The sequence below is a fragment of the Cyanistes caeruleus genome, chromosome 1 (genome assembly GCF_971803275.1).
Source record: "Cyanistes caeruleus chromosome 1, bCyaCae1.hap1.1, whole genome shotgun sequence".
Lineage (NCBI taxonomy): Eukaryota > Metazoa > Chordata > Aves > Passeriformes > Paridae > Cyanistes > Cyanistes caeruleus.
Window position 1 is genome coordinate 3,520,853 of NC_141701.1, and position 23,431 is coordinate 3,544,283.

At 42.5% G+C, this 23,431-nt stretch overlaps 1 protein-coding gene across 23 annotated transcripts in view; it reads left to right on the plus strand.

Annotated features, from left to right (window-relative positions):
* Positions 1 to 23,431, plus strand: part of TSNARE1 (t-SNARE domain containing 1) — a 449,654-nt gene that overhangs the window by 119,607 nt on the left and 306,616 nt on the right. The gene's annotated exons all lie outside the window — the stretch shown is intronic.

Genomic DNA, 23,431 nt, shown 5'->3' on the forward strand with positions numbered 1-23,431 from the left:
TATGTGTGATCTGTTCCACCAGGTTATTTCTTGGACCATAGAGTGGATTTAGCTGAATTCCTCTGGAGGGAATTACTGTTTCTCTCTCCCAGTGTAACTGATGCTTGTGTACTGAAAATAAGTCTTCTTTCTTTTCAAGGACAGCTGCAGTTAAGGGAGCTTAGGGATAAATTTACCCTTCTATCACCTCCAGTGCTTCTCCACAGCAAGAGGGGGTGGAAGGGTATTTTTTAACTCTTCACACACTATTTATGTGGGCTGTAAATATGCTCAGCAGCATTTTTTAACTCTTAAGAAAACCAGGGGTGTTGAGCACTCAACCAAAGCAAGGCACTGTGTTGCAAATGCACCTCTCCCTCCGGAGAGAAGGGAACAGGGCAGTAAGTGGCTTTATGAGAAGCAATATCAAGTCACTTTGTGCACTTTGCTGAAAGGTTGCTGTAAGAGATGGCAGAGCCTACAGCTCTCACTCTTTTTCATGTCTTTAGCCACTGGAGAGGATAATTCAATACATTCTCCTAAAGGGGCATGAGGCTCTGTTTAGCATGGCTGGATTTAGTTTAGTGCTGGTCCTAAGGTAGAACTGGCAGGGCTGTTTAGCTCAGACACCTGTCCTGGTGTGGTTGCCACACTTCAATCTGTGTCTGGCAGGCTTTTGTCTCTGGGGTGGATGGGGCTTTGGACTATCTGCTCTAGTGGAATGTGTCCCTGCCCATGACAGGGGGAGTAGGAATGAGATGATCTTGAAGATCCTTTCCAACTCAAACCATTCTGTGATTCTGTGGGGTTTTTTGTGAATTGTAAGGAAAGGAGAGGGGGAGGTAAGGAAAGTGGCCAGGCAGCTTCTTCACAGTCTGTACCAGAGCTGATAATTCAGTCCTTGCCTGTCAAGCCTCCAGAGGATCCCTTGGAGCTGGGAAGGGTTCTTCTCCGTGCTTCAGCAAGGCAAAAAAAAAAAATGGTTAGACACTAATCATAGGAATCTGCAAAAAATAATAAAAATAAAAAAATACAAGATGCCAAAAGAACAGCTAAATTTTTGGGATTTAACTTATTTTCAGCACTGGGGGAGGAAAATTTGCTACTACTTGTAATTTGCCCATAGCTGACAAATGCAAATAAATATATGTAGTTGTAGAATTATAGAGTGGGTTGGGTTGGAAGGGACCTTGAAAATCATCTTGTTCCAAACCCATGCCATGGGCAGGGAAACCTTTCACTGGACCAGGTTGCTCAGAGCTCCATCCAACCTGACCTTGGACACTTCTGGGCTTGGGGCATCCAGAGCTTTTCTGGAAAGCCTGTGCCCCGGCCTCATCACCCTCACAGGGAAGAATTCCTAATATCTAACCTGAATCTCTCCTCTTTTAGTTTAAAATATTCATTCCATGCCCTATCACTGTCTGCATGTGTAAAAAGTTCCTCTCCCTCTTTTCTATAAGCCTCCTTTAATACTGAATGCACAGATTTGGTTATATCAGATATAAGTTTTATGTTTACCAAGCTTTGTTCTTTGCTCTGAAGGCCTGGTAGAGCTTAAACGTGCTCAAATTGGAGAAGGTCTCTCATTTCTTCCAAGCTGTAGTTTCCAGGAGATTGTTGTATATTTCTCCTGCCCAAAGACACCAGTGTGGTGTGAGCATAATTCCCATTTTGAGAAAACAGGATTCATGGACTGGATGAAAAAGACAGGCCTGGCTGCCTGAAAGGAATAAATACCACAGTGCTGAACACCTGCCTTTCACTCCATCCGTTTGTTTTGGGGCTCCAGCCCTGCTTCACATCCAGGTGAGCTGGTTATTCTTGGAGGGGCTGTTAATGGACACGTGTCTGTGGGATCAGACCCACCCCAAATGAACAGGTTTAATTACACACCTGGCAAGCTCATGTCCTGGGCTATCCAGAGCCGGCTCTTCTGGGGAGGAAGGGTTTAATCCTGAGTGTTGTGTGTGTGATGGAACGCCAGGGAGCAGCTCACCCCCAGCACCGGTGCAAAAATGGTGATTAATAAAATTATAACCATTTATCCTGCTAATGCTAGGGTTTAACCAGGCTGGTTGTGCCTCTCCCTGATTCAGGAGATGGTACAATTATTTTCATATATGCAAAACTCGGATAATGTGATAGCTCGAGTGCTTACTCTCCAGTTGCAGATATAATTATATGAAATGTCAAGTTAGTTTAAGAAATACTTGGGGAAACCCCTACCTCTGTCAACCAGGAATATGCCAAGTGTTTTGGAAGACAACTTGTACCTTGCAATTAAAAAAAGATCAGGCCAGAAAGCAACACTTTGTGCTGTGTAATGTGTCTTGAATACTATAGTAAATCTTGAATATTATAGTAAAATTGAAGCAACAAATGTGATTCTTTGTATATTTTGAAAGACAAAACAGCTTTTTCTTGTTGTTCTTGGGGTGTGTTGCAGTGCAGATTTCTATTTTATTCTCAAATATGGTAAATAAAGGTAGAATCAGGACTTTGGTTGGGAGAAAAAGTGTAGTTAACTCTTCTCAAAATGTGGATCCTCTGCCTCAAGGAAATGGATTTCTGATTTAGAAGAAAGGACTGGATGAATATAAAGAATGGACGTGCTCTTTGCTGGGAGCAAAGAGTGTGGGTTTTATCCCCTTGGAGGCTTTGAGGCAGAGGAGCCACATCAGTGTAACAGGTTGCTGTGGTTTGTCCAGTGAGCCTGATGCAAATATGAAATAAAACCCACTCACCTAAGTATTTCACATGGGTGTGAGCAGGGCAGATTTATCTTGGTTTGCTGTTGGCTGACAGCACATTGGTTCCATGGGGTCAGTGCTGTCATTTGATTGTGCATCGCAGTTGTCAAAATTGCGACACCAACGGCGCTCGCTTCACGCCGAGAATTCAGCCTAAAAGTGCACAGGCTACTCTGCAAATATCCCTGCTGAGTCTGATTCTCCAAGAGTGAATATTGAATTTCAGATGTGCGTGTATGGTGGGATTATTGAATTTCAGATGTGGTTTATGCTTGGATATAGCCTTGTTCAAGATGTGGATGGTGCCCGGGTCGCATCCTTCTGCAAGAGCCAGGAGATTCCAGCAGCCTTCAGAAGTTTACTTTTGATGCAAACTGCTTTTGAGATGCAAAATATTTGGAAATCTCTTTTGAACGTAAGGCTGGATTTAGCAACATCCTTGTGGCATTATTGGATCAACAAGCACTTTGCTCACCAGTGTCATAAGAGTGAAGAAATAATTGGCTGCTATTTTGGGGTACAGCTTAAGTAGAAAAATATTAATACGAAGCGAGGAACTTTGTCAGTATTTAAGAAATACTTCACTAGACTTGGGAAGATAAGTGTCTTGTTAAGAAGAACAGACAATAGCTTCTTTTACTAATTATGGACAAAGAGTGCCTGAATTTTAAAAGGAAAAAATGAATTTTAAAAGGAAAAACTTTTACATAGGCATTGAGAGTATTTTTGGTACTCTTTGAATAACAGTTTTTTGCTTCCTTGGTAGTTTTCTGCAAGATTGGTAATGTCTGGATGGAGACCAAATATAAGGAATAGCTACAACTTGATTAATGGTGGAATATTGCATATGCCCTGACATGACATCCTGGCAAGGTTAGATGGGGCCCTGAGCAGCCTGATCCAGTGAATGACATCCCTGCCCATGGAAGGGGCTTGGAACCTGATGATCTCTAAGGCCCCTTCCAACCCAAACCATCCCATGATTCTACTCCTCTGTGAGGCAAAGGTGGTCACAAGTCTCATCAGCATGCAGGGATGATGTCTGCATGGTATTGTAGACCCTAAGACCAGTTCTAGATGGATCTTGGAGGTCTTTTCCAACCTTAATGATTCTATCTAATGATATTCCAGTCCAGTCAAACCTCAGGAAAAGATGTCACAAATTCCACTGGTAAGGGGTGTGTTGTTCATAATAAACCACTGGTGCCATTGCTGCTCCTCTGAAGCCTCAGATTTTTTTGAGGAAGTTGAGAAAACCAGGTTTCTTTTTCTCAGACCTTTGGTAGACATCCAAAGTCAATCTCCCAGTTCCAAAATGGGGTCTACAAGAAGGCTGAAGAGAGAATTTTAACAAGCACATGTAGAGATAGGGCAAGAGGGGTGCCTTGAAATTGAGAGAGGCCAGGTTTAGATTGGGTGTTAGGAAGAAATTCTTTCCTGTGAGGGTGGTGAGGCCCTGGCACAGGTTGCCCAGAGTGGCTGCCCCATCCATGGAAGTGTTCAAGGCCAGGTTGGATTGGGCTTGGAGCAACCTGGGATAGTGAAAGATGTTTCTGCCCATGGCAGAGGGTTGGAATTAAGTGATCTTTAACGTCCCTTCCAACCCAAACCATTCAGTGATTTATTCTATTTAGCAAATTCTGAAAAATGTTGCAATAGAAAGGATCAACAGTCTCTTTTGGTTTAAAATATCAGGTTCTTCATCATAACAGAGAAATTTAAGGTGAGTTGTTTAAGACTCTGTAATAAGAATGAATTTGTCTTCCTGGACTTGTGCGGGAGTTTGAGTGGGAACTTCAGTTCTATAAATCAGGGTTAATTTGACCCATTTATGAGAAAGTAAGTTATTTGTAGGAGCACAATACATATCAGTCTTGTTTCTGCCAGCAAAAGGTGTTCCCAGCAGAGAAGGTGCCTTTTGCAGGTCTGGTCTCAAGTGCTGCAGGAGTCGATGTGCTCGTCATTGACAACTGCTGGGGGTCATTTCTGCTGCTGGGTCTGTGTGGGATGTTGCTGTTCTCCCTCTCATTACAGTTCTTAAATCATGAACAAACATCTCTTTTTGGTTGTTACCTCATTTAATATGTGCCTTACACATTTAATATGTGTAAGGTGTGGATCAGTTCCCAAAACTGACATTGCAGAGCTTTTCTGTGGGTAAATAACTCTATAGCATGGATGTATGATTTTTTTCCCCTTTGTCATGCATTTTCTGGTTTGGTGAGTTTGTTTAGGTGCAATTCCTTGGAACAATGTGTTATGGCTCCTGTTTCTAGTCCTGCAGACCCTGGCAGGACTTTTGATTGGGCTGAGTCATCCTCCCAGCCTGTGCCTATGACCAGCATTGTGGAACTCAGCCTATTTATACAGGCAGCTTCAGGGAGATAAAAACTGTTCTACAGCAGAAAAGGAAAAAAAAAAAAAAAAAAAAAAAAAAAAAAAAAAAGACTATTTAAGTCTGAGGTGATGGGAAAACCTATTAAAAATGTACTTTTCAACTCTGAAGTAATGTGAAATCCTTTTAAAAAAACCCAAAATATGTTTTTATGCTTAGGTTATACATACATAATTATTTCATAGGCAATCACCTGAGTTCAATCAATGAAGCACAAAAGAAACTCTACAACTTGTATTATCTGCTTCCCCTCAGAGCTCTTCCACTCCTTTTTCCATCAGGTCAGTTTTCATGGTAGCTGAGCACCTGGTTAATACCTTTAGATATTTCAAGCCATGTTTGGGGCCTGAGTGTGTCAAACACCTTTGCTTCCACAGCTGTGGGCATTTCCAACTTTACTTTTGTTCTGGCACTTGGAGAATTCATGGTGAGCACTTCTATAGGCTTGAAGTGCATTTTGGACAGGCCTGCAAACCCTTGGAGGATGGATGGAAATTTGATGTGCTCATCACTGCCATGCTCCATAATTAATTGAGTGACTCCCAAATGATGTAATTTTGGTTGGACTGACCTCAGAGAAATTTTTCCCTGTTTTCATATGGGGAGTCCAACTCAGATCTGGAGGTTGAGCACTGTAACCTGTATTATCCTAAAGGGCCAATAAAAAAGAGTTTATATTAATATTTTTGGCAGTGACTGGCATCACCCATCAGCCCAGGGGAAAGCCAGTGTGTGTTCCTGCCACTGTTTGATTTAGTGCTGGTGACTCAGAGCCTTTAATTCTCTCTGCTACCGCTCCCTCTGTAAATTAGGGATAATTATTGCCTTCCTCACAATTCTGAGGTATATTGGAAAGTGAGGTTTGGAAATATATTTTGTTTTTCAGACACAGATGTTTTAAGATTAGAACTTCCACCTACTTTTTTCGTCATTCCTGCAATTATAAGTGTTGCATTTTCTGATAAGCCACCCTGGCAGTCACCTGTAGGTTTTGTTGTTTGGGGAAGGGTATCTTCCTTAAAGGGAGGAATTTCTGGGAAGGTTTTGGGCAGAATCTGATGTGGAAAGGCTGCTGTCATGTTTCTGGGATGGTGGTGGCATCATAGAATGGTTTGGGTTGGAAGAAACTTTAAAGATCAACTCATTCCAACCCCCTGCCACTGGCAGGGACACCTTCCACTATCCCAGGTTGCTCCAAGCAGTGTCCAGTCTTGCTCTGAACACTTCCAGGGATGGGACAGCCACAGCTTCTTGGGACAACCTGTGCCAGGGCCTCACCACCCTGACAGTAAATTCAATTTATTCTAAATAAAATCTAATCTAAGTCTCTGCTCCTTTATTTTTTTATTTTTTTTTTAAGATTTTGGCTTTTAATTTATGGCTAATAAAACAGGCACACTGATGAAGACAAGGTGGTGATTCTGTCTGCCTTGGTGATTTCAAGCATTTAATTAATCAGTTCAACAGCTTTTAAATTCTTTAATATTGATAGAGAAAAAGAAACCTTTCCTTGTTTTTACTGCGTTTATTCTCTTGTGGCAGCAGAACCTTCACCTTGTTTACTTTTATTTTATATATATATATTTAATATTAATATTTGTTCTTTGGATGCAGTGTTACAGCAGCAGAGTTCACCTCCATCTGTCAGGTGCAGGTCCCTCTGAGGGACCTGGGCAGGAGGAAGACACCCTGCCTGTGTCTGAGCAATTCAGCTGGGGTGAGCTGTCTCCAGCAGGTCCTTTTCAGCAGGCAGCAGCACTGTCAGTCCTTCAGAACCCTCTGTCCTCGAGGTGGAAATTTAATGTTCCACAGCACTTTCCATTGCATTAAGCACAGCCCATAAAGGTACTGGAGTGGTACTGGCTGGGGTGGGTGGACACTGGCTGGGTGCCAGGCTCCCACCAAACATCTTTCTCACTCCCCTCTTCAGCTGGAAAGGGGAGGAAAAACAAATATATATATATATCTATTTTAAGTATTCTTGGTTTGATATAAGGGCAAGGAGAGAATTTCTGTCAAAGACAAAACAGTCTCAACTTAGGGAAAATGAATTTAACACTGCCATTCAAAAGTCGGGTTAGGGTCATGAGAAATAAAAGCAAATCTTAAAACACCTTCCCACCACCCCTCCCTTCCTCCCAGGATCAACTTCACTGAGTATTTTTATTACCTCCTCCCCTCCTGTGGTGTGGGAGCACAGGGAGTGGGGCTTATGGTCAGTTCTTCACAGGCTGTCTCTGCTGCTCCCTCCTCAAGGGCTGGGCTTCTTACTTCAGCATGAGTTCCCTCCCTTGCAAAGCACTCATCCAGGAATGTTTCCAACACCAGTCCTTCCCATGGGTGTGATTTAATTAGCTACTCCAAGGTGGGTCCTTCCCATGGGATGCAGTCCTTCAGGAAGAGGCTGCTCCAGCGAGGATCTCTTGGTGGGGTCACAATTCCTACCAGCAAACCTGCTCCAGCCTGGGTTTCCCATGGAGTCCAGCCTCCTTCCAGGGCACCCCCTGCACCAGTGGGGGATTCTCCATGGGCTGCAGCTAGATCTCTGCTCCCCGTGGGCTGCAGGAGACAGCTGCCTCACCATGGTGGGGATCAACATCTGAGAGATGCTCAGCTGAGAGAACAAAAGCTGGGCCCTGCTGATCTGCATTTGGTGATCCCAGGCAGTGGGATTGTGGTGAGATAATACGATTTATAAGGAAGAGGCCTCTAGACAAAGCCAGGACGGAAGATCAGCTCCAAATAATGCCATGGTGCAGGGTTTGATTTTTCCCTTTTCTTTCAGCTTTTCTATGCCACCCACTCAGCGTCCTTCGAGTTCTAAGTGCTGGGAGCTGAGTAATGCTCTGGTGTTTATCCTTCATTATGTCATAATGAAAAGTGGCTTTGGTTCAATGAATGTGGAATTTAAGTTCTCATCAGAGACCTGAGTCGTCTCGACCTCCCTCAAAGTCTTCTCATTTGCACCATCTCAGCTTCACACGTTGGTTTTAATATGCAGACAATATTTCACAGTATAGGAAGGATATGAAGCTGTTACCAGGATTCCAAATGAGGGTTTACAAAGATGGGGAAAGGTCTGGAGGTGGAGCCCTTCAGCCTGAGGGGTGACCTCATTGTGGTCTTCAGCATCCTCGTGAGGGGAGGACGAGGGGAAGGCACTGATCTCTGTGACAGGACGTGAGGAATTTGAAATTATCTGAATTGTCAGGGGAGGTTTAGGCTGGATTTCTGGAAAAGAAATCACCTGGAGGGTGGCTGGGCACTGGAACAGCTCCCCAGGGCTGTGGTCACAGCTCCAAGCCTGACAGAGCTCAAGCACAGGGTGGGATTGCTGGGGTGTCCTGTGCAGGTCCAGCAGTTGGACTTGATGATCCATTAGGTTCCTTCCAGCTCAGGATATTCTATGATTCCATGATCCCCTTCCCAGCATGGCCTCCCCTCCATCTGTTAGTCTGTAGCTGTTTTTACACAGGCACTGCTGGTTTGCCATACAAAGGTGGGATTGGATAAAGTGACTCAGGTCAGAAAAGGAAGATTAGCTTTGCAGAATGCTTATTATTTGATTATTTAGCCAGGCAAGAATTGTCATTTGGAGAGAGACACGAGAGAGATGTTATCAACAAAACTGATTTGGTTTTTTACTTTTATCCTCTCCACTGTCAGAATAAAATGAATGTCTTTCCTTGAAGAAATATGTATTTTTCTTGATTTCTAGAGGATAAACTTGAAGTTTAATTAGATTCAGTGATGCAGTATTACTTCTCATCTTCTGATCACTTTAATTAAATTATTGCAAGATTGGAAAGTATTAATCTAGTTTTTGGAAAAGCGAGCAAGCGCTTGGGAAGTTTTGTGCAGTGATTCTTACCTTGAAGCAAATTCTCTGTAACCATACATGGCTCCATAATTCTATTTTCCTTCCTAATAATCTGCTAATAATCTGTTTCAGAAGATGGTATAATACTTAGAAGTGCATGAAACATGTAAGACATTATGGAAATTATGTTCTACATTCATCAGAATGACATGTACATTAAAAACTCAGCAATTTCATTAACAGCACACTTCAAATTTTCATGAGAAATTTGGAGGTTTTAGTAAAGATTTAATAGCAGGTGCTTTTAATGTTCTTGCTTTGTAGGACAGCTCAGGAAAATACTTACACTGAAACAGAAATATGCTATAAAACGTGTTTTGTGTGTATCTATAGCCACATCACATCTATCTAACTAATGTAAAAGTAAAAAATTATCACTAATATTCTAATGGTAACAAATGTACAGAGGAATTTAAATTTTTTTTTTTAAATTTACCTGCTTTGATATTCACAAAATAAAGTGTTAGGTGTTGGGGGATCTTTGATATTTTTTCATGTTTTTTTGGTTGTGGGCTGGGTTGTTTTTTTTTTTGGTTTTGTTTTTTTTTTTGTTTGGTTTGGGGTTGGTGTTTTTTTTGTTGTTGTTTGTTTGTTTTTTCCCTTTAAGCAGCAAGGGATGAACAAGTCCCTACTTCCTACTAGTGAAGTTTCAGTTCATATGGCTGAATACTCTTATGATGCATCCTGCTGTTGAATGTGCCCTATATGTGTTAAATCCAGTGAAACTAATGGCAATATCTCCAGGGATTTCCAGGTTTATCACAATATAGAGCCTGAGAGCCTGTGCAATGCAGGGCTGTGTGCTCACCCAAATTTTCCATGGTTTTTCTTTTTAGCCTTTCACAGATTCTTGTGTATATTGGGCAGGGCACATGCCTGGCACACCACTAAAGCAGTGGTCTAATGCAGAATTCTGTTTTATAGATGCCATGTAATGCACAATTATGCATCTTGGTTGTAAATAATAATAATAATAATAATAATAATAATAATAAGAAGAAGAAGAAGAAGAAGAAGAAGGAGAAGAAGAAGAAGAAGAAGAAGAAGGAGAAGAAGAAGAAGAAGAAGAAGAAGAAGTGAATTATTGGTGGCATTTCTGTCTTGACATATTTTCTGCTGAACTCCAATTCCCATAGTTTCACTTGCTTTCCCTCATCTCTTATGAACAACTCTGTGTTGTGCTAGAGGCAGATTTTGTCCTTCCCAAAGGAAACTGTAGCTCACCAAAAAAAAATCAAGGGCTTCACTTGTCTCAGTGAAAGGGAACTACACCTGTAAAAGAATTATTTTATATCTATTGATGTCAGATGCCAGGAAACATTTATTAGTATTGATTTGGACTAAACACATGTGTGAGGGCTGCTCCCTCAGGGCCCTTTGCTGTTTCCCACTGGCAGTGGCAGGTTCCATGGTCATCCTTCCCTCACTGATGTGCAGCCAGGTGGGAATGACAAAACTGTGAGGCAGCACTGGGAAGTTTTCCTCTGTCTGCTGCAGCTGTAATTAGCTCATTCTCTTGAGCCTGACAGTGAATTTCCTATGTGGATTTGCCTCCTAAGCCGTGTTCATGTGGATGTGATAGACAGACTGGCTTGGCACAGCAGTGCCTTCCCAGGTTGTGCAGCCTAACTGAGTGTAGGAAAAAGGGGATGCATTTTCCATGAAGGAAGCTGCCAAATTTAGGAAGAGCACGAGTGGGATGATGGCTTAATGCTCATGCTGGCACACCAAGGACCATGTCCCTCTGCACGTGGCCTTTCCTCTGTCCCCACCCCTGGCAGGGCTGGGAGCTGCCTCTCAGACAGACTGATCGCTCTGTCCCATCCTCGGATCAGGCTCCAGTCAAAGTTGCTTTATTGACTGTAATGCGAGCGTTGCCAAATCTAATACGTGGGAATGAAATGGCAATTATCCATTTATTTGAGCTGGCTTCTTCCTCGCTCTGTGTTTCAGCTCTCAGCTCGCAGGGAGCTCTCCTAATTGAATGCAGCTCAGTGCAGCACTGCCAGCTCTGGCTGGGTGGAGGGATGGGGGCACCTCTTGACCCCCTGAGAGAGGGGAAAGGCTGTCCAGACCAACCTGAAGGGGCTTGGAGCACTTCCAGACCCACATCTGTTGTGAACATCCCGACTCAGGAAGATTTCTCTTGTGTTGCTCTCCACAGCTCAGGTGCATCCTCCATCCCCTATCTGAGGTGAGCTGTGTCTGCAAAAAAATTGCCCTCCATGAGATGGGTGAAGAGGTGGAGCAGCCAGATGAGAGCTTAGCAAAGAGCAGGAAATATTTGCAGGCTTTTTAGGGCATCTTTATAGGTTTTCTCTTAGAAGACCAGTATTTGATGTGATCATACCTGTGTGCTGCAGCCTGGGCTGTACCAGGTCTCTGTATTTAGGCTGTCCAACAGTGGCACAGCTAAGGTCTGACCTGGGTTCAGATCCCAGCAGGTGTTACAGAGATCTTCTGTGTCACTGTGTATCTTAGAGCTCACCACCTGCTAGAAGTTGTTTTCTACTGCTACCAAAATGCACCCAGGGAATGTGGGACTTGGTCTCCTTCATACATGGAGCAAATGCATTTTTTTTTTTTTTTTTAAATTATAAAATCCTAGAATGACCTGGATTTTAAATGTCATCCAGTTCCAGCCCCCTGCCATGGGCAGGGACAGCTTCCACTATCCCAGGTTGCTCCAAGCCCTGTCCATCCTGGCTTTGGACATTTCCAGGGATGGGGCAGCCATGACTTTTCTGGCAAACTATTCCCAATATCCAATGACCAATATCACAGAATCATAGATTTTTTAAGACAGGAAAAGACCTTCAAGTCCAATCATAAACCAAATCCTGCCAAATCCACCACAAAACCAAGCCCCAAAGTATCATTTTAGTGCACTTTCAATAGGGAAACAGGGTAAGAGCAAAACAGTCTTCAAAAACCTTCTGAAAAATATTACAACCTTCTGAGTAAAAATCTGCATTTTGATGAAAGAGAAAAAGAATGATAATGAATTATTAACAAGATGAATCTTGCTAATGTCCTTTGAGCTTTGTTCTCAAAACAAGCCAACTACTGTTTGAGAAATGGAAGCCTCCAACCTTTTAATGGTGGCACAAGAATTTTAACTTTCCATGTCTTTGAAGCTTGTTTTTTTAAATTTTTTATTTTTACAATATTTCAAGACAATCACATGGCAGTCCCCAGACATAGTTCCAGCCCATTTAGACAGAGAGTGCTTTTAGTGATGCAAAGATGCTCCTTTTAAAAGTGTTGTTTTCCACCTACTCAGACAGTCTATAGGTGCAAAACTTTACTGGAAGTTTTGAAATTCTGTTATTTAGCCATCTTGGGTGAAAATACGTCTAACCTTGGCATTAAAACTTAAGTAGCATTATGTATTTTTTTTTTTCTGGCATGCCTTTCAGCTCTTGCAATCATGGATTTTAAAGCTGGAAGGGATCATGAGATTATTTTGTCAGTCTTTTTGAATTAACGGTATGCGAAGAGCTTCCTGCAGTATTATTCAATGTATATTCAGCTCCTGGCATCATCCTTGCAGCTGGGACCCAAAGTTGCTATTCCCTCTCAGTCTTGCAGGCAGGATCACAGAGGTTTTCTGGCCTCCATCCAAATAGGGGACAGGATTCCAGTGGAGAAGGGAGAGAACTTGAGATGTTGCAGGTTCAGGACCACGACTCGGGACCATTCCCCTGCTCTTGCTCAGCCTGCACAGATCATGGCCCACAGTCTGAAGGTGGGGTCCTGTTTTCCTCCTGTTTGCAAAAATAACCCCAAATCTCTTTTGGTGGCCCAGAGACCGGAGTGGTTCTGCTTCGTGGTGCTGTGGGTGCCTGTTGTAGGTCTGCAGGGAGGGCAGGGGACACAAAAGGAGCAATCATGACTCAGGTGAGACCCCAGCCAGGGTTGTACAGGTGTGCTTTAGCTGCACCAAACCAGCAAACAGCCTTGGGTCGGCTGTGGGTGGGAACATTTTCATGGGATCATAGAACCATAGAATCCATAAGGTTGGAAAAGACCTCAAAGATTGTCAGGTCCAACCTTTGACCAAATACCACCATGGCCATGTCGACTCATTTTTTAAATTCTTTTGGGGATGGTGACTCCACCCCTGCCCTGGGCAGCCTGTTCCAACTCTTAATCACTCTTTCAGTGAAGAAATGTTTTGTAATATCTGATCTGGACCTCCTTCGGTGATCCTTGAGGCCACTTCCCATTATTCTATCATGAGTTTCCTGGGAATCCAACCCTCACCTCACCACCCCAGCTGCTTTCAGGCAGTTGTAGAGAGCAGTGAGTTCTCCCCTGAGCCCCCTTTTCTCCAGACTAAACATCCCCAGTACCCAGTGGCATTTGGTGGATGCAACTTCCCAGCATTACATGATGTCTCATTTAAATATTTGGGAACAGAAGTGGTGTGGGATTCAGTTGATCAAAATGCTCTTGCTCTCGAGCAACATCAATGCCAGCAGTGTTCAAAGCACCAAGTATTCTGCTGTTATAAATCTCAACCTGTATAAATTTACCCCAGGCTTGTTCCTGTAGGTCTCGTGCCACTGCACTGCAAACAGATCCACAGTCTGTGCTCAGCATGTTGGCTGATATTTTGGTTATTTTGTGTGTTTCTTGTCTTTGACTAAGCACAGGTGACTGAGGGGCGTGTGCAAGTTTGCACCTCTATGTGCCTGTGTGGGGTTTTGTTTCCTTTTTTATGACTTGGGACTGTTAGACAGTGAGAAAAAAATCACAACTATTAGCTTTCTAGTTAATGTCTAGTGGCATCAGTACAGAGAATTTCCTCCTGAATATTCAAGCTTTTCCCCCCAGACATGCAGGCAGCACCTTTCTGAGAAAGACACGTTTTAGAGATGTAATTCTCCTTACAAATTGCTTTTCTCTCTCGGTGTGCTCTAATTATAGAAAGCCTCGACGGCGTTTGTGCACGCACGGAGGTGGCAGCAGGAATTTCTGATAAAACCAACTCACTCAAAGAAACTGCTGCTAACTGCTCGGGCTGCTGGCTACAGTGAACTGGAGGAGAAGTGCTGATTTACCTTCTCAGATATCTGGGAGAGGTAAAACCATCTCAAGTGTGGAATTAGCATAGTGCAGAGAGTGGGATATGAGAATGAGTGAGGCTGCCAGACTCCCGTTTCCACCTGTTTTTGGGGGAAATCACCTGATGCTGAACTTTCCAACCAACCTGTGAGCTCAGTGGAACTCGATGGCTGTTAGGGGGTGATTTTTCATGGGAAAGACCTCTGAGATCATCAAATCCAACCTTTGACTAGAAAATCATATCGCTCCTGCTCCTTGGATCATCATCACTGTTTATTTTAAGGAAGAAGAGGAATGGTCTGTTGAGGAGCTGTAGAATGGTGGAAGGTTGAAAGGAACCTCTGGAGCTTATAAAGTCCAAGATCTCTGCTGAAGCAGGACCAGATGGATGGATGTGCTGAAGCTGATGTAGATGAACACAGGTCCTGGGGATGCACCATCCTGCAAACAGAGATTGAGACAGTTTTGGGGACCCCTTAGTTTCAACCTTCTCTTCCTAAGAAGCAGCAGGGAAGGAATTTCTCCTAGCGGGAATGTGACACTCCTCAGTCTCCCTGAGCTGCTTTGTGAGCTCTGCATGACAGCAGATGCTGCTGACTTCAAAAGTGGTGGGTGGGAAAAGCAAGTGAGAGGCTGAGGGAATAAAGAAAAGGAAAAGGAGGCAAAAAGAAGTAAAAGGACTCATAGAATAGGTTGGATTGGAAGAGACTTTAAAGATTATCTGTCTGCAATCCCTTGCCTTTGGCATGTTCTCCTTCCACTAGACCAGGTTGCTCAGAGCCCCATCCAGCTGTCTGTGAACACTTCCAGGGATGGGACACCCACAGCTTCCAGGGATGGGGTATCCCTAGACTCGCATCCAAGACAGGTCCCCATTAGGTGGCCACTATTGGCTTGTGGGTGAATGAGTCCCCTGTCCCAGCCAGAGGCTGTCCCCACCTCCTGTCCCCACCATTTAAAGCTGATGGATGCAAAGCCAGCACAAGGGAAGGTGGTGGAGCAGGGATTTGGCAGCAATTCTATTCCTTCTGCTAGAACATATTTTCTTATTGCAATCCCAACGTCGACAAAAATCCAGAGAGCCATTGCTGGCAACACCCTGCTCACATGTTCCCATGTACTATTAATAGAGGTGTGCACAGAAGGGAGTGGTTGTAGGTGTGCTGGAAATCAGGTGTTAACCCTTTAATGGGCATTTGATAGGAAATAGGTGTAGGGGAAGGGTTTTCTTTCACCTCAGCTGCAGCAACATGTTCAGAGAAGCTGTGGCTGCCCCATCCCTGGAGGTGTCCAAGGCCAGGCTGGAGAGTTGGAGCAACCTGGTCTGGTGGAAGGTGTCCCTGCCCATGGCATGGAAAGTCCATGGAACTTGGGGTTCCATGAGGTTGGAACTGGATGAGCTTTGAGGTCCCTTCAAACCCAAACCATTCTGTGGTTCTGTGGTTCTATCACTTGTCATGGAAAAGTGCCAGAAAATTCCTGTGGCACTTGGCAAGAATGTTTGAAGAGAGGCTACAGGAGGAAAAGAGACATGAAATAGTTCAAAATGGAGTTTCTTGGATTCTTTGACAGAATGACTTCCCTGGCACTTAAATGATTATTTGCCTTGGGATTCCTTGGCATTTTCCAAAGGAAATAAAGGATTACCTCCTGTGGAGGTTGCACATCTCCCCAAGTTTTGCTCTTGGAGCCAAAACCTTTCAAATATATTTTGGTTTCACCTCTTTACTGTGTCTTGTACATGCATTTATGCATTTTTCTCTGCATGAGCAGTAGTGCTGATACTTAGTGGGTGACATGAATGATTTTTATTTACGTTTTAATCTTTTCCTCCTTTTGGCTGCCAATTATGTTTAGAACTTATCTGCAAATGAAAAAAAAAAAAGAAAAAGGAGAGTTGGACTAACTGAAGTATTTGGGGAAAACTCTATTTTTCTCCTCATTTTCTTGCTATTTGTTGTTTTGTTTTTTTTAACATGGGCAAATTTTGAGAACACAGTATTTCAGTTCAAAATGTCAAAATGTTTCCTTTTGAAAGCTTTTAAGGGGCTGCTTCAAGTATTGGAAAGGGAGGAAGTAAAAAAACTTTCAGCTGAAACCAGCATACTGGGTTTGGCATTTGTATCTGTTGATCTAAACCAGAATGCTTCAGCTAATAAACCAGTTGTCTAAAAAATTTAACTCAGCCTTTTCTTCATCAGTTTCCTGTCACTTCCACTTTCTCATACTTATCAGTATCACAGTGCCGTTTGTTGGGGTTTTTTTTAGGCAAATACTTCAAGCCATGTCTCGGTTTTATTTTGAAAGAAAAGGAGAAAGTCTGCCTTCAAGTACATAATAGAGTCTTTTCAATTAAGATGAAGAGCAAAATCTGGTCTGCAGATATTTAATGACTCATGCTGAGAATGAGAAACAGAGCAAAGTTCTGCTGAATTAAACAGCAAAAAGCCACTTTTTGTCTTGCTGCTGAAGGCACAGTTGACCCTGAGGATGGATCAGTACTCCTGAACATGAGGGCTGAGCCCCAGTGCAGTGTAAATGCTGCTGATTTACCCATGAGGAAGGGATATTTTTCCTCTACAAAGGTGCAGAGGACAATATAATAATGTCTCATTAATGCCAACGCCCATACAGTCCTTTTTTTTTTCTTTAGTGTGCATATGTGGACATAAAATTCATTGTCCAAATCACATCACATGTGGAAAAAGCTACATTTCTTCTGCAGCTTTGCATAAACTTCTATTGAACTTATCTTTTATTTGGATTTTATTTTTTAGCTCTGTCTTTTTAGGGCTGTGTTTCTGTGGTAGATTAGAGGTTTCCTTGTACAGAAACAGGTCTGTGAGATTGCTTTTTATAAGGGTGTGTAGAGGACAGGGGAGAATGGCTTTAGATTAGAGTAAGAAATTCTTTACCGTGAGGATGCTGAGAACAGGTTGCCCAGAGAAACTGTGGCTGCTGGAAGTGTTCAAGGCCACGTTGGATGGGACTTGGAACAACTTGGGATAGTGGAAGGTGTCTCTGCCCATGGCAAGGGGTTGGAAGAAGAAGATTTTTATCATCCCCTTCAACCCAAATCATTCTACAACTCAATGTTTATGCCTAAAATTGTCTGTGGAACAGCAAAGTAATTTTTTTTCTATGTAATACATGGCAGCAAGATGATCTCCTCTACTCCTCCCTTGGTAGATGGGGACGGACTGTTCCTGACTGAAAGTGCCTCTGTGTTTAAAAAACAATGGACTGATTCTGTAATGTTTCCCCACATTGACCATTTCACCATGATGAGCAATAAAAAGGCTCACCAGTAACTTACTCAGGGTCTGAGAAATTAAAATTTGGGCCTTGTGAATCCCAGGGAGAGGCAGCTGAGCTTGTGCTCTCCTTACTGATTTTTCCTTTCCTGGGAATAACTACAGCAGTAGCTGTGTAACAAGAAACAGGACATTTTATGGCCATTGTTACAACCTCTGCTGACCAGCTGCAAATTCCATAAGCTGTGGGTGACCAGATCTGCATAAAATGTCCCACAGAAACAAGCCCAGGAGACTTCCAGAAGCTCTGGCAGATGGTAATTCATCTTCTTGAACAACGTATGGGGTCTGGTACATATGGATTATAAAACCCTGTATAGGTTTTATGATTTCTTCCAAAAGAGCTGATTCTTGGAGCCAGATGGTTTCTATTATGGTTAATCTTAAGCAAACAAAAGTAATTTTCCTTCCTCCATTCAGTAAATGCTGAGAAGGTATATAAAGTATTATGCATAAATTAGCAGTATAGTTTTTTTATTTAAACATATAGCTAAAGATTCCCAATAAATGGCAAAGGGTGTGTCACCCTTTTAAATTTATTTTTAAAATGTCTAATAAATTACCTTGCTCCTTTTTTTTTTCCCCTTTGATGGATAGTTGAAGTTCTCCAGAAGAGGAGGGTGCATCAGTTGAAACTTATACTCTGAGCTGAGAAAGCTGCCCCAGCATTTATAACATTACCCCTGCACAAGCCTCTTTTTCCCATAGATGGGTGCCAGCTGTTGCATTGCTCCCATTGTTATTTTCCATTGCATCCACTTTGTTTCAGTCATTTCTGCTGTCCTGACATCCCAGATCTCACACCATCTCTCCGGGGTTTTTAGTTTGTGAAAACTCTTCATGCAGGTCTCAATGACGCTGCAAGGTCTCGCTGAGATTTTTGTTTTTACTTACTGTGGGAGCAATTTTTCGTCTGTGTTCTTGAAATGGCCTGAAATTTTAGTTATGAAGGAAGTTATAAAGAGAAAGGAAATGGGAAGAAAAGATATTTTCTACACTTGAAATTCTACATCCTTGTGCTACAACAAGTGTTGACTCTGGAACAAACTTGAGGGTCCAGCATCACATTTACAAGGAGTGTAGAAATACCCATTTACCTTGATCATGGAATGATTTGGGTTGGAAAGGAACTTAAATAATCCAGTTCCATCCCCTGCCATGGGCAGGGACACCTTCCACTATCCCAGGCTGCTCCTAGCCCCATCCAACCTGGCCTTGGACACTTCCAGGGGTGGGGAAATCACAGTGTCCCATCTCAGTGGGATGTGTTGGTTCAGCTGGAGAGCTGTGGCAAGGTTCTGTTTTCCAGGGTTTCTCTATTTTGTTCATAGGGCTGTTTTTTTTCTGCTACCACTCATTTGCATCACATGGACTTAATCAGAAAAAAAAAAAAAAATCATCTCCATCTTGTCATTAATAGCCTGAATCTTTAAAAAGATATTTTCTAAGGCAATTAGTGCTGAGTTCATTAATAAGATGAGAAGAGAGGCTGATTAAGTGCCAGTTTAAAAATAAAAACATTATTTTGTGATTTATATCACCAATAAATTTTTAAATAACGGCATTTCAAAAATATTTGGATTCTTCATCTTTTTTTGCTGGCTGCTTTCATGTTACTTTCCCAACAGCTTGGGCAGTAAGTGTAAGATTAATCATTTCCACTTTGCTTTTCCAATCAGTTCCTTTACATTTTCACATTCTCTTGGTGCTGTTGTTTGTGTTTGCATTAACACAGGACTGCAGACTATCCCAGGAATATGACAGTACAAACAAAACTTGCTTTCACTCAGGTTTTATTTATATCCTCATACAGCATCAATATTAAAAAATGAAGCAAACTGTCAAATACCTTAAATTACCTTTTTTCTTTTTTTTTTTTTTTTTTTAAATGACTTAGGTATTCTTTTAAAAATACAGGCAGACACTGCCTTATTGCTTGCTTTTGCCACTGCTTTGGGGCATGAAGGAGGGAACATGATTAGACTTTTCATCCTGGAAAGCAAGAAGCAATAGGATTTGATAGGGAAATTTCAAAAATTAATTGGTATTTTACAGTACATTGATTTATTTCAATAAAAAAATGAATTGTCCTTTTAACTCTATCCTAATCCACTACTGAAAAAAATTTAAATAAAAAAAAAAGTGTTTTTTTTTAATTTAAAATGTGTCTTGGTGACACATCAGAATTATGCAAAACCTTTTAAGCTTGTCTCCCTGCTGCTTAAAAACGGAGAAAAACTCTTAATTGTAAAACTGTTCAAACAAAACCAAAATTTCCACACCTCCATTTACCAGCTTTTAAATCCACTGTCCAACTCTGCTTTGTATTTATTCTTCATAAAATTTTGCTTAAAATCTGAAGTCTCTTTTGCATTGAACCATCACAGAAAATCAACTTTTCCCCTAATTCTCCCAGCTGGAGAAGAGCACTTCAGCCCATGTGGATTCCTGTGGTGAAAGTGGGAGTTCTCTAAATTACTTTGTTCATTTTACAGAGGTTTGAGCAGGAGAAGCAGGGCTGAGGATCCCACCAGCTCCTTCCCCATGCGCTGCCTGACCTTCAAACTACTTTCAGCCATCGTGTTGACCCCATGAAGTGATGGGTTCTTCATTTCAGTAACAGCCTTGTGAGTCTCTGATGTTTCCTTCTACTAAGGAACAACAAGAGCTGCTGTTTTCCTTGTAGAAATTAGAATGCAGGATGTTTGTTGGGTTTTTTCCATGCTGGTTGGGTTTATTTTTTATTTCTTTTAATCTTTCCCCTGCTGCCTAAAAGGCAGCATAGGATGAGCACAGGTTTTTTCTGGCAGCATTAATGCAGGTGTAGAGAATATCAGGTTTTGTACTGGAGGCTGATGTTGCTGTCTAACATCTTTAACAAGCTTGAGAAGAAAAGAGTGAGAAGAACAGACTGTCACTTGCTGCTGGGAAAAAGTCTGATATATTTCTAATGGTCTCTCAAAAGTAGGGAACTTGTTAATAATAAATTGAAATAAACTGTTAGGGTAGTAATGTAGCAAAGTGGGTGGGTTGGGACTCTTACCTTGACTTTTTTGGGGTGTTTTCCTCCACATCATGAGTTGGAAGCAGCATCTCTGCTTCGTCTCACCACTTTGCTTTTACAACGGAGTGTAGCTCATCTTCTGGCTGACACCTTATGCCAGCAACCTTCCCTCGTGCTGTATCTCACCCTCTGGGATTTCTCTGCTCCTTGGCAAGACTGTACCAGCTGATTTTCCAGGATTTTGGTCATAAATTTGCTGTTCACTGGCAAAATCCACCTCCAGAACTGGAGTGAATTTGGGCAGGGCTGTAATTGCTCCCATCTGGGCACACGGAACAGGTGATGCTCACCAAGGAGGAGCCTCTCCACTTGACTAAAAGTCAGTGCACTCTGTTTGTCTCAGGGTTGGCTCTAGGAACAGAGAGTTCTTCTCTTGCTGGACAGTTTGGGTATTCCTCTTTATTTCCTTAATACCACGTGGGTGGGTTTGGGAGGCTGTTTTTGGCTAATACTGCTGTGAGAAAGTTGAACAGGGACATGGACCCCAAGTGATTTGGCAAAGCTGAAAATGAGTTGCCAACCCACTTCTCTGGCCGTGGCAGGGGGCTGGAACTGGATGATCTTTAAGGTCCCTTCCAACCCAAACCATTCTATGATTCCTGTGATTGTAATTGCTCCTTGGCCACACTTCTCCATGAGCTGAGGCTTCTGGAACTCTCTGTGCTGTTCTGGACACACCAGGTGAGGTGCTGCTCATTAGAGAGTCTTTTCCTTTCTTCTTCAGCAGTTTTTTTATTAGCATATGTGCTAAAGAAGGAAACCAAAGTGGAGGAAAACACCTTAACCAAAAATAATGCAAAGAAAATCTGATTGAATCTTGACTGCACTGTAAAAAATGATTAATAGCAGAAACATAGAAAGGTTTGGGTTGGATGGAACCTTCAAAATCATCTTGTTCCAACCCACCTGCCATGAGCAGGGACACCTTCACTAGACCAGGTTGCTCAGGGTCCCATCCAACTTTCCCAAGGTGTTCCCTTAGGGAGAGGAGGAGAAGGCAGGTGCTTTTCTACCTAACACCTCTCCCTTTTTGATGAGTGGGAGGAAATGTGTTCTTCCAACTGAGAAAGATTTTACTTTCAGGTAAAGCTTCATTTCTAAAACCAGGAAAAATGTATTTTGCATGTTGGAGAAATCAGAAAGATGATTAAAAAAAGGAACAAAAAAACAAAAAAGGAAAAGGAGTTTATTAGGTTAATGCCAACAGAGACCTTGAGTTAACCCGTAGGGAACTGAGTTCTTGAACACGCTGACCCTGCTGTGTGACGAGGGGTTTGAGGGAGGACTGGTGCAAGCACCAGCTTCATCCCAATTTTTACACCTGTAATTCCATAGGTGCCCCTTCTTTGTGCTGTGGCCCTGCTGAGGAGACCCAGGCCTTTTGGACAAATCTGTAGCAAAGAGCCTCAGAGCTATTCCATGTGAAACAGCCTCCTGTTTTCCAACACTGATGAAAATCTCGTTGCCTGATGAGTGTGATTTTTGCTTACATTTCCCTTTATCACTTATTTCGCTCAAATTTCATCAGCAGGAAATAAAATCCTCCCAAGCTTGCACGCCAGGAGCAACTTCACATTACACATGATGCTGCTTCTTTCATTCTCTTCCATTTCCTTTTCTATTTTAAGCTCACTCTTTTGAGGGAAGAAACTTTGTTCAAACACGCCCTTGGGCAATTCTTTCTGTCCTGGTGTTTGTTGAAGCTTTTTTTGACCAGTTTCAACAGGAGAGCAGAGGTGACGAGGAGAATCAAGGTTCCTGTGGTTTATATGAAAGGGGAAGGCAGTGGAAGAGCAAATCTGTGTTCTGGCTGTGTGGAAATTGGGATAAGACACCAGGAATCCACCCTGGGAAGCTGTTGAGTAGTGGGGACTGAAGGATTTGTCTGGGGTGGGTGTAGGTGTCTGTGCCTCCACCTCTTCTTGCTTGTTTTCTTTAGCATTTTCTCCCTCGTATGACAATTTGCTTTTTTCTCTTTACTCTTTCTTGTCCTTGGCCTCCTTCATCTTCTTCCAACCTTTCAGTTTTATGCCGGTTGTTGTGGAAAAACTAAAATAAAGACAAGAATTGACCATTTTTTCTCCAGAGCAAATTTCCTTTTCTCTCTGGCCAGCAGCCAAAGATCTATCTCTTCCTCTCCCTTGAGTTCATTTCCCAGTGCCAGAGGCACATGGCTCTCATTGTGGGTCTCAGCCTTCAATAAGGAATTATTCTCTTGGATAATGCTGTGAACAGGGGGAATTGAAGCCTTGCAATGGCTGGAGTGGTCCTGGAGGAGGAACAAGATGCTGGATGGGTGAGACTCATCCCCTCAGCTCAGCTGTGAAAGGGTTAAGCCACAGGGCTGGCTGTGGTGGGGCTCTATCCATACTGGTGAACCGAGGATTTGGGGTGGATGGTTTGAAATCAGAGTGGGCAGGATGCTTCCTGCCTGCTTTTTTACTCCTTGCAGGTGTTTCATGGTACAGAAGAGGAGTTTGGGGACCGAGTAACTTTCTCTGGGAGTTTCTTTGGCAAAGGATGATGCTGTAACTTCAGTTAAAGCTTTCAGAGGAGAGAAGCTGCAGGAAATCTGGGACTTGCTTTAACAGAACACAGATATAATTCTTGGTGGTGCTCTGGGGATAAATCCGTAGGAATTTGAGGTGCTGAATTGCTTTGCTACAGCCACATTAAGTATCATAAGTAGAAAGATCAAATTCTTGTCCTGTTCTTCCTCTCTTCCCCTTTTTTTACTGGAGTTCCTTTAATTACTGCTTCTTCTTCTCTGCAACTTTTAGGTTATTTTGAGTTTGCTGCAAAATTGAGTTCAGGGAGGCAATTGACTTCACCTGGCTGCAGAAAAGCCATTAGGAACTCCAAATTAGTGTGAAATAATTAATAGGAAAAGAAGATTAACGTGGCAAACACGGGTGCTTTTCATTAACATTAAGGAAAAGGATGTTCTGTAGGTTCCTTCACCATGTGTGTTGTCCT